Here is an 8,097-nt window from a genome sequence, read left to right on the forward strand (position 1 = left end):
CAAAACGCAAAAACATGAAACAGAGAATGCTGTCACCGTACAATTTTGTTAAGACCTCCCTGTAGTATTTTCATCATAACTCAAAGACCAAACATCATTTTCACGTCAAACCAAAGCCACTAGAAAGCTAACAAAATTATCTAAAACTTTCATGTTTACGCCTAAGACCAATTCTGTACCGATCAGTACCAGTTTTTATTTTAAATTCGGAAAAGTTGTGCTGAAAGTCCATAAAAATTCACTGTGACCTACGTGCAGTAATTTGACCATAACTCAAGTTCTATAAATCCTATTGACGTGAGACCAACGGCATTAGAAAGCTAACATCCATACCTACAACTTTCGTGTTTACACCTAAGACCAATTCCGCACCAATCAATATCAGTTTTAATATCAAAATTCGGGCTGAATGCAGATTTTTCTCCAAGTTTCACCTAATCTCATGGTTCTAACTTCAAAACTACTTCCAATAATCATCCTATGGATTATCTAAGGTCTCTACACAATTTCTACATCAATTCAACAAATTTTCATCATCTAATCATCAGAACTCTCTCAAAACCCTAATTCTCAAATTCTCACAAACTCTCCCCAACTTGTTAGATGTAATCTAATGATTTAACAACTTAATATTAATGCAAGATAGTCTCACCCTCACCTTAGATTAATTCTTGAATCAGCGGCAGCGTTCTTCTTTCCTAAGGTCTTCTCCTCTTCTCTTGACTTTTCTCTCCTCTTCTCTTCTTTCTTGTTCTCCTCTTTTCCAAAAAGCGGTTTCCGGTAAACTCTTTCTAACCTAAGCTTCTCTATTTATAATACTAAACGCTCTTCCTAAATCTATTTTGGCCCAACAACTTATTCTTCTTTCTATTCTAACCCCATTCTTATTTCTCTTACACCTCAAAACTACTCTATTCCTCATAATCTTATTTATTTCTAAATTAAATATATCTCTCCCCCACTTAATAATAATAATACACCAATAACAAATATATCTCTAACAAATAACAAATATATTTCTACACCAAATAACAAATATATCTATAACAAATAACAAATATATTTCTACACCAAATAACAAATATATCTATAACAAATAACAAATATATTTCTACACCAAATAACAATTATATTATGCTAGTAAATACCAACATATAACATAAGAAAATATCACATAAATCATGTAAATCATACCAATCATATAAATATATTCTAAAACTAATTAAAATAATTAAATAAAAAGGAGGGCGTTACACCTTGAAGTTGGAGGTGTTGCATCATCGGACGGTGCATCTCATTATTTTCATCATTGACACGGTTGCCCCTTTGAACTTCATTGCGAAGGCCGGAGATCTCAACACCTTGCCTTTGTTGCTCGGTGCTCATCCTCTCGATTTCATTGTGAATCCATGTCCATCTTTGATTTTCATTAAGCTCGCTGGCTTCATGGCCATGGTGCCCCTCTTCATGGTGCAAGTTAGCACCTTCTCCCTCATCATCATCTTGCTCACCAAGAACCTGCACATCATTAACATACAACCAATTTTCTTCCACCTCGGTGGTAGTCCGAGATGGGTTAGGCAATAAAAACATGATTGGCACATTTAGCTTAAGTTGGTAATGGAGGGGTGGACGATGTTTGATGAAATTCATAGCAATAAGGGTTTCTATGTTAAGCCTATTGTTTCCCTCAATTGGTTTGATCCCCTCATCTTCACCCACTCCAAAACACCTAGCTATATATGTAATGATGCCACCCACCACTATGTCTCCTCTACCGGCCGGTCTAGTACCGACAAAGTCTAGGTGATCAATCAAATAAAAACAAGTATTAATGGGGTGGTTGTAGAGCATTGCCCATAACATGAACAACTCATCGGTTCTAGTGTTTCCTAGCTCGGTTCTACCCCAAATAGTGCAAGCCATTACCCTCTGAAGGTACCTAAGTACGGGGTTGTGAATGTTGCTAGCTTTGTTTGCCCTAGGGACGTATTTGTTAAGACCGGTGATTTGTTTCCAAAAGGCAGCTGGGTCATAGTTAGCCGGTTTTAGACTAGGATCCCAATGATCATGAATATATCCTTCATTTGCAAATTCTAAGGCCTCACAAAAGTGCTGAAGTGACATGTCATAATCAATATTCATTAACCGGAAAACAACTCTATGGTTAGGGTTATCATAATCCAACTTATCTTTGGTAAAATCTATTGAGCTCAAGAATTCATAAGTGAAATTTTCATAACCCCGCATAGGTTTCAGCAAATCAGTCCATCCTAACTTTTCTATCAGCCTAGAAACATCATCAAAAAGCTCTAGCACATCCAAAGTATTGGGATCAGGATAACGAGAAGGATGCAAGTGTTTAGAGATGAGATTTTTATACCTGTCCCTTTGCTTGTTGTTTTTGAACTGGATCCCATGATTCTTCACTTGGGCTTGCTTCTTTGGGGGAGGTCCTCCTTGAGAGCTTGCTGGTTCTTTACCACTTCTTCTTGAAGCCATTGACCCTTGTTGGAATTGGTTTTGAAGGTTTAGGGTGTGAGAAGATTTTTTGGTGGAAAGGATTGGTTTAAGGTTGGGGTTGATGTTTAAGGAAGGTTTGTTGGTTTGGATGTGGAGATTGGTTAAGGTTTTGTGGTGTTTGGGTTAGGTTGTGAAAGATTAGGGTTTTGGTGAATTATGGGCTTGGATGGATGAAAGATGTTTTTGATTGGTGGTTTTTGTTTTGGATAAAGTTTGTGGTTGATTGGTGAAAGAATTGAGTGATTTGGTTAAGATTTGAGGGAGATATGAGGGTTTGAAGGTTTGAAGGTTATGGAGGTTGAGAGAGAAGTTTGAAAGATGAAAGAGGGTTGTTGTTTGTGAACGAGGAAGAAGAAAGAAAAATTTGTGGATATATGGGGTGTAGAGGTCGGACACGGCCGTGCCACCTATTGGCACGGGCCGTGCCATCTTTCTGACTTCATGGCCAATTTTTGCTTTAAAAACTTGGCACGGCCGTGCCATTCCTAGCACGGGCCGTGCCACCTTTCTGGTCCTGGGGCTTCAAAATTTTTCCATTTTTTTCCGAATCAACTTGGACAATTACCTACAAAAACACTTAAAACAAAGAAAAACAAAACAAAAGCAATTAAATGCGTGGGTTGCCTCCCACGAAGCGCTCTTTTAATGTCATTAGCTTGACGGTTAGAAAGAGTCCTTAGAATGGATCAAAGATATCATATTGTGTAGATGACGCTATAAAACGTTCTTTCACAACATGATCGTTAAGCATGCAACAAGAGTAAAGAGCGGGACCCTTCATAACATTTTCCAACTCGTATCCTACCATTTGATCACTCACTTGAAAGACTATCCTACCAAGTTTAACATCAATGAGAGCTCCCGCAGTTGCGAGGAAAGGTCTACCTAGGATTATAGGGACGTCATCGTCCTCTTCAATGTCAACGACTACAAAATCAGTGGGGATGTATATCCCCTCTATCTTAACAGGTATGTCCTCGACAAATCCTACAAGTTTCATGGTAGAACGGTCAGCTAACTTTAATTCCATTTCGGTAGGTTTCAACTCTCCTATCCCTATCCTTTTAAGAAGAGACAAAGGCAGCAAACTAACACTAGCTCCTAAGTCACATAAGGCTTTGTTTATGGTTTCATTCCCAATTTCACACGGTATGGCAAAGCTACCTGGATCTCTAAGCTTAGGGGGTGCTTCTTGGATGATTGCACTAGTTTCCTTAGCCAAGGCTATTGTCTCATTATGCTCTATAGCCCTTTTCTTTGAAAAAATTTCCTTTAAAAACTTGGCATATAGAGGCATCCTAGACAAAGCTTCAGCAAAGGGAAGTTTAATGCAAATCTTCCTAAGTATGTTAACAAATTTTTCAAACTTACCCTCTAGTTTAAGCTTTTCAGGATTTAAGGGGGATGGAGTTTTGTTTTCTTCAAGTGGTTTTGCTTCTTCTATCACAACTTTATCACCTAAGGGCTTGACATTTTCTTTCCCAATGTTTTTAACCTTAGCAAAAGTTTTGCCTAACTTACTACCCCCAAAAGATATAACATTAACTTGGGCTTTGGGATTGGCTTCGGTTTGACCTGGAAAGACTCCCGGTGTTTGGGAAAAGGTAGCCGCTTGTCGGGCTATTTGAGCGATTTGAGTTTCAAGCATTTTAGAGTGAGTAGCAATAGAATCAACCTTGGTATTGAGCTTGGAAAGAGAATCATTCAGAAATCCAGTTTGGTTTTTAAGTTCTTGAAGTTGTTTGTTTTGGTTGGCAACAGAGTTTTCCAACAAAATTTCCAAATTGGATTTCTGAGTGAATCTTTGGTTGTTTGCATAACCGGGTGGTGCTTCTTGTCCATAGGGATTTTGGTTTTTATAAAAATTTTGATTTTGTCGCATCCCTTGGTTGTATTGAGCATAATTCATTTGCTCAACACCATTAATAGCACTACCTAGTTGGCAATCAACACCAGCATGACCGGTTATACCACATATTTCACAAGAAGGAGTAGAAGCAGAATTGATAGCACTAACATTGAGTTTTTTAAGTTTTTCGGTTAGTGTATCAATTTTAGAAGCGAGGTGGTCATAGTTAGAGACTTCGTACATACCTGCCTCCTTTTTGGAGGATGAAGAACTAGTGGTGGCTCTCTCGTCGGTCCATTTGTAATGATTTTGAGCCATGTCTTCAATCAAGGCATACGCCTCTGTGTAGTTCTTATTCATAAGTGCTCCACCTGCAGCTGCATCAACAGACATCTTAGTGGTATAAGACAAGCCATTATAAAAAGTGTGGACTATAAGCCACTTCTCTAGGCCATGGTGGGGACAAAGTCTTAGCATTTCTTTGAAATGCTCCCACGCATCATAGAGAGATTCCCCATCTTTTTGGTTGAACCGCGTAATTTGGTCTCTAAGTTTAGCGGTTTTAGATGGTGGAAAGAAACGGGCAAGGAATGCTTGCCTCATCTGATCCCATGAAGTAATGGAACCGACTTCGAGGGAATGGAACCAAGCGCTAGCTCTATCCCTTAAGGAAAAGGGAAAGAGATGAAGTCTTACGGCTTCTTGGTTCTCCTTCATGGTTCCACTAATTCGTAGGAAAACAGAGATGTGAAGATTGGGATCCTCAGTGGGGGATCCCGAGAATTGGTTTTGCTGCACCAAGTTAAGGAGGGCAGGCTTAATTTCAAAATTGTCATCCTCAACCGTTGGGTACACAATAACAGCTTGTGGCTCAGCCGTAGACGGCGTTGCATACTCTTTGAGAGTGCGATTGGCCATGGCGATGTTATTTTGTGCTGCTCTCCTTCTTCTATGTAAGAACCTTTCGATCTCGGGTATGAATACCGCTTGATTTCTAGTTCTTCGCATAAAAGGTTGAGAACCCAAGAAGTTAAAGATAACAGAAAAATAAAAAGTTAAAAATAAAAAGAAAAGAGAAAGAAGAGAGAATTCTAATCACTAAGAAAAAGCTAATTAAATTAGTTAACTCCCCGGCAACGGCGCCAAAAACTTGATAGGGCCAAACCGCAAGTGCACGGCCTATCGAAGTAATAGTAGTAAGTAAGAGTATCGTTCCGCTAGGGAGTTGTTCAATTTAATTAACTTTTAGTGAATGATTAGAGGAGAGAAAGTTAGAAAAAGGGAGTTTTATTGCTGAAGGTAAAAACAATAATAATAAAGGGGCCTCGGGACCATTGGTTTATCATAATAACAAATCCTTCACTAGACAAGACCTAAACATCTAATTTCATGGTTTACACACTAATTTCTAAAGACCGGTTTCCCTTAGCCCCTCACCTTTCCGATGAAACCGGTGAGAGTTTACTTCTAGCAACCAAGCCTATTTCGCTGACATGATTACTAGAAGATGCATAGAGGATTGAAACTACTCTTTGTCTCAATAATTGCAAAGACTATTTCACTGTTTTGCAATTATTGTCTAGATTCACTTGTTCCAACATCAAGACTCCGCTCTCGCTTTATGAATTGATGTTTGGGATGATGGATTAACGATTATCAAACCCTCCGCTTTCGCTTCCACAGTTTGATAATTGTTAATCCACGTTAAGACGGTGAATCTAGATTAGAAATTAGGGTTACATAGAAATTAGGGTTTAGGCTTGTTTTGTTTAGGATTGAGTCATTAGACTCCCCAACAATCCCAAGACGAAGAAGTCTACTCACTCATGTTCATCGTAGACATGGGGGAAGAAGAGAGATAAACAGTAAAATAAATTGCAAAGATAGTAAAAAGGAAATAAAGACTTTTTATTGAAATAATACTTGAAATAAACAAAGTAAAAGGTGAATGTTTATGGTGGAGAGCTACTCTATTTATAGCTTTACAATCGACTTAGAAACTAAGCAACTAAAAGGGTAAAACAGTAAAACTGCAACAGGGTAACTTGGGCCCGAAGAAAAAGCAGCAAAAGGGGCTTCTGGAGGTGGCACGGCCGTGCCACATGTTGGCACTGGCCGTGCCAAGCTTCTGACTTGGTGGGAACATATTTTTGTTCCGTATCTTTGTATTTTCGCACTGTATTTGCTCCAGTCCTCTTTCTTTTCCTCCAAGACACCTTCCACCATATATTCGTTCCTAAAATAAAATAAAAGACAATTTAAAGTAAAATATTCTAAAAGGAAATAAAATGCAATATAATTAAATCAAATCTTAAATAAAACTAAACTAAATAAAGCATTAAATTAGACTATCTATGACTCATCAAGCTTGTATTTTCCTATATGTCTATGTTTCCGGTCAAGTGCCAAGTTCGATCCAAAGAACAGCTTGTACCTGTCTTGTATTTCTATTCCCAGTCAAGCAGCAAGTTCGATCCAAAGAACAGCTTGTACTCACCTCTTGCTTGTGTCTCATGGTCAAGTGGCTAGTTCGATCCAAAGAACAGCTTGTACCTTTCTTTTGTCCCCTGGTTTGTCTACCCTGACAATGTCTACCTAAATCCCCAATGATATGACATGCTCTGTAGACTCCAGTTCGTTTGTCTTGCATTCATAATCAAAATGTTGCATGGCATTCATATTTTAAAAATCTGAGAGCGTATTTTTACGTCCAAAAACAGTGCAAATGTTAATATTTAAGTATCTTCGTCCCGTCAAATCAAAGACTTCGTCTCTTGACTCTCCGGACAAAGAAACTTAAATAGGGGCAGCTGTTATACCCTAATTTTGGACCTAAAAATACTAGCTCAATTCTTCTTTTCTTGCATTTCAAGTCATTTGAATATGTCTCTGATCAATTGCACATTCCTCTGCATCTTATTTCAATATTGTTTGCAAAATTCATGAAAAAGGGTATTTTAGTCATTTCCTGTATCCAAACTCATTTTAGTCCTTTAAAAATTGTTTGAGTCTTTTCAATTGCTTTGAATAAGTCCCTATTTCAATTCCATGTCAAAATCCATTTCAAAAATCACATTTGAAGTCATTTTGAGTCAGTTTAGCCCCTAGGGGCATTTTAGTCTTTTCATGTGTTAAAACTCTGTTTAATTTCTAAAAATTGTCTCTGAGTCTTTTTCAATTTGTCTGAATAAACTCTTGCTTTAATTTCATGATAAAATCCATTTTAAAATTGCATTTGAGTCGTTTTAGTCCCTAGGGGCATTTTGGTCTTTTCACACGAAATTTTGACAGAGAGAGGTTACTTTAAAGTACCTCATTTAAGTAATTGGTTCATTTTAGTCCGTTTGTTGGTTCTATTTTTAGTTTCACTTTACGTTAATTTTCAATTTACCTTTTTAATCAATTTTAGTTTTAATTGCATTTTAGTCCTCAAAGTCTTGTTATTTGCATTTTGGTCCTTTGTAGTTTGTTATTTTGCAGGTCAAAGTTGGTCAAAGTTAGTTAGGGTCCAAGTGCCACATGGCATCACATCATTGGGCAAGCATCCCTTTCATCACCTATAAAAGTCAAGGTCATGGTCAAGGTCAAGATCACTAATTATTTTTCAATCATTTTCACAAAAAAAACACAAAGCTTTTTCTCTCAAATTTTTCCCTCCCACTTTCATCTTCAACAACCTCCATCACCACCCTAACAAACTCTAACCACCTCCATCTTCACCTCTA

At 37.8% G+C, this 8,097-nt stretch overlaps 1 non-coding gene across 1 annotated transcript; it reads left to right on the forward strand.

Moving 5' to 3' along the window:
* Positions 1 to 4,820: 4,820 nt before the first annotated feature.
* LOC146935452 (small nucleolar RNA R71) lies at positions 4,821 to 4,927 on the forward strand. Its single transcript, XR_015033656.1, has one exon. It is a non-coding gene; the product is annotated as a small nucleolar RNA R71 (small nucleolar RNA).
* The last annotated feature ends 3,170 nt before the right edge of the window (positions 4,928 to 8,097 follow it).

Source organism: Medicago sativa, chromosome 3, assembly GCF_051527215.1.
Source record: "Medicago sativa cultivar Bolivia chromosome 3, Bolivia_mono, whole genome shotgun sequence".
Classification (NCBI taxonomy): Eukaryota; Viridiplantae; Streptophyta; class Magnoliopsida; order Fabales; family Fabaceae; genus Medicago; species Medicago sativa.